Below are 4,141 nucleotides of genomic sequence, written 5' to 3' on the forward strand. Positions count from 1 at the left end.
TCTCTCTCTCTCTTTCTTTCTTTCTTTCCTTCTTTCCTTCTTTCTTTCTTTCTACAATTTGCATGTAAAATTATTCTGGACTGCTAGCAGTTGGCACTTTACTGCCATCTGCCATAATTCCTTTGAAAATCCCAGCTCTAGCACAAATAAGATGAGGTGTTAGTGGTAAAAAGGTAATGGCTTATGTTCATTGAGCAGGCAGCTCCAGAAACTCACAATGTAAGTCCACTAATAAGAGTACAAAGATATCAGAACACCATCACTGTTCTTTAGTACTGCTCTGTGCATAACAAAAATATACAGAGGGAAGTTAGGCAGAAGGCTATGCCCAGAAGGGCAGTATAAATATTAAATCTTAATCTTGTAATTTTGGGTAACCTGACTCAGGACAAAAAGTCCAGCAAGATGGGACCCCAATGGTTGATACCCTGGTGTTAACAGTGTAAGAAACAAATGTCATATATGGCAATAAGAAATAATGTGTTCTGAAGAGAGCATCATGTGACTTGATGCTGAGAATTAGTGTCATTCTCATAGGGTTAAAGCTACCAATAGCTCAACTATTAAGAGCTGAGAAATATGCTTCCTAGGAATCTCTGTGGTATGCAGGCAAATGGCGTATGCCTTGTTTCAGGCAGACTTGGCTTTGAATCCTGGTTTATTTGCATCTTAGTTGTGTGACCTTTTAAAGTTTCAATGTTCTCCATCTGTCAAATGGGGATAATCACACCTACCCTCTTATGGTTGTGAATATGAATGATAAAATGTTAAAATGATAGAATAAATGGTAGTGGTTTTATTATAATATTTGCAAATATGAAGGAACCAAATTGCTTGCTTTATTTATTGTGAAACAAGAATGAGTACAGCTACATACATAGATCCAGACATTTCTTTTTCAAAGAAACACTCCTGTCTCCAGGGAATTATTACAAGTTTTACATGTTCACATTAATTCCAGTGAATTTATAATCATAAAATCCATTTATAGCCCTTAGTTGCCAAGCAACAAAGGACAAAGTACTGAGTATTTCCTTTTATTGCAAAAGGTTCAGCTTTTTCATGTTGGTCTTGAAATCAACATTTTTCAGAAAACACATAACAGTGAAACTTAATTATTTCCAAGGTTTAGTTGGCATTCTTTGGGGATAGACTCAAAGCTGAAAGAAATACGTTGTTATTATTGTTCTGTTCTTAGATCGTCTAAAGCATTTGTTCTAATTTTATAGTAAATCTGTAAGAAGTTCTAAAGTTGAGAGACTGCAAATTCATTTTAAGGAGATAACTTTTTTCAGTTTACCTATGTTCTGTGATGCTCTCACTTTAAAAGAACCGGTTCTTTTATCTGTCAACTGTCTTTCAGGAAAGGCTGGGGTGGTACAAAATTCATACAGAAAAATGTTATCTGCTGACCTTGTTAATCACTGATCTCAAGTAGGTCATTTAGCCATGCCTTGGCAAGGTTTGGGGAAGCTGGCTCAGAACTGAACTAAATTCTCTACTTCCTTAAAAGGGATAGAAGTTTTTAACTACTTCTGCTGTTTTTGTTCATGAAAAATCAGAATTAAAGGTTTGAAAGTCCATATAATCCAGAAGGATATATTACTATTTAACATCCTATAAAGAACTCCAGTACAACTCATGTATTTAACCGCTCATAAAAGCATGCATGGGAAACAGTTTTTAAATTTGCATAGCTATTTTTTTTAATTCATCTGTATTAAAACAGTGCAAAAGCAGATTAGACTTCTTTGGAATTTTACTGCCTTTGTTCCTATATGTGTTCTGTATATGTAGTGGATTCCATAGATGGAAAGAATAGAGACAATGATCCCCTTTTTTTCTTCCATTGTTGGATTAGGGAAGCTTGTTGCTTTGAAACAAATCTATCGATAAGTCTCATGAAAGTTCCTGAAATGGAAAAGGTTCCCTTGTCCCCCTCACAAGGCATGTGACAGGGGCAGTGGCTCGCTTTTTCAGTGCACCGCTACTCAAACCTCTAGGGGAGCATACAGACTGGCAGGCTGTGGGGCTCCAACACCACGGCAGTGTCTAGAGGTGAATGCTTACAGCTCCTAAAGCCCCAGTGGATGTGTGTTACCGTGTGCTCTTTTAGTTTTGCTGTCTGTAGGCTTGTGTTAACCAGCTCAACTAGACCCTCTGCCTTGTCACAAGGACCGAGGGCTTTCTGTATCCCAGGTTCTTGCCTTCGTGTACCGAAAGAATCGGATCATTACGTGGGCTTGGAGAATGAGTGCAAGGTTTTATTGAGTGGAAGTAGCTCTCAGCAGATGGGGGAACCAGAAGGCAGACGGTTTTCCCACTCAGTGGCCCGGACTGCCCTGGCCAAATTCCGTGTGCTTCTGCCGGTCAGTGGCTAGCCGGCATGCCAGTGTGGGTCCATTCCTCTTGACATCCAGCCGCCTGTGTGTTCCTCCACCAATGTGCTCCTCTTGCCCTCCAGCTGCTTCTGTGTCTGGGTCTCGGGTTTTTATAGGCACAGGATGGGGGACGTGGCAGGCCAGGCTGGTCTTGGGAAACACAACAGAAATGCCTGTCCTCACCTAGGTCCGTGGAGGTGGAGCCCTAACTAGGGAACACGCCCTGCTCTACCCAGCACTCCTGCATCAGTCCTATGTGCAGGAAGAGGCAGAAATGACACAGATGATTATAATTCCACAAGATAACACTAGTCAAAGCTCTTCTGCTAAGAGTAAATATTCCTTGGAACACTTTTTCTGTGTGAATATAAGAGTAAGATCTAGCTGTTAGCATGAGCAGGCTAATTCCAGTCAATCAGAAGAAGGACACTTTAAAATCTATTATCCATCCATCTCAAGTGTTGTTCCTTCAGAAGCATTTGAAGAACTGCCATTAGCTCCTTTTATCTGCATAAGGATAAGACAAACAAAAATTTGCTTCCTTCCCCTGAGAGAGGCAGGTTTCTGTGTGAGAATCTGAAGTAACCTTTACTGGTGGTAAGGAGGTGAGGTCTGTGAAACAATGCTCAGGACCTGTCCTCCCCTTTGCTGGCTTTTTGTGAAAACGTTAGAAAAAACAAAAATCTATAGATAGCCACCAATATTAACATGTGTTTATTTTGCCAGTTCATTCTTAACCCAACTTCAAAGTTTCTTTCTCACTCTGCCATTTGTGTTATGCTTGCTTATAGAGTTTGAGATTTTACAAACTCTTGGATTTCCATCAACTTGTTTGTCCTTCACACATTAAAAAAAAAAATTGAGCCTTAACAAATTGACAGATGTGTCTAAAATCAGACTGATAAATTTCAGGCAAGACCCTGTCTTTTCATTCCAAGTCCAGCGCTCTTTTTATCTGCACACCACTCTGCCTACCTAGAGGGAAAGAGCAGGGAAAGACATGTATTGGCCCATTAGCTTCCGTATTCTAGAGCGAGATGCCAATAAATATAATCAGTATTTGGGAAAATCGCCTCCCTTCTATCCTCCCCTCACTTACCGCTAACCATTGTATAATTGCTCACAAACTGGCCGCTGGCTACCCAACCCCACTACCTCTTCAGGACAGAGTCAAAATTTCTATCTTTTCAAACTTTTCCTAACCTTCTGCTAGGATGTAACTGATGTGTCATGAGTTCAACAATCGGTTCATTGTTCTGAGCCCTGTCTCTAGGGGAGTGGAGGCAGAGAGCAGGGGAGGAATTAGAAAGGGATGCACATTTACTGTGTGCCATGCACCAGTAGTAGATTCATATATGTTACCACGTTTCATCTGCAAGCAACTCTCTAAGGGTGGTAAAACCCATCTCCTTTATCCAGATGAGGAAGTAGGCCCAGAGAAGTTAAGTAAAAGTAGAATTTAACCCAGGTCTGCCGGACTTGCAGTTTTCCAAGTCTCATGCTCTTCTTACCTCTGGGTCACATGGGGCTCCCTCTTTCTGGAGCACACTTCCCTGCCTTGTTTACTTGGTTAACTTGGTTCACTCAAGGTTCTGACTTTGGCATCATTCCCCCAGGGGCTCCCAGTGTGTTTCCACAGTACTTTGCACTTCACCTTTCAAAGTATGTAATGAATGCCTTTTTTCTGTGTCTGTCTCCTATGGACACCTGGAAGGAGGGAACTATGCCTTCTTCATTCCTATTTCCTCAGCAGGGACTGG

Source organism: Mandrillus leucophaeus, unplaced genomic scaffold, assembly GCF_000951045.1.
Source record: "Mandrillus leucophaeus isolate KB7577 unplaced genomic scaffold, Mleu.le_1.0 Scaffold169, whole genome shotgun sequence".
Classification (NCBI taxonomy): domain Eukaryota; kingdom Metazoa; phylum Chordata; class Mammalia; order Primates; family Cercopithecidae; genus Mandrillus; species Mandrillus leucophaeus.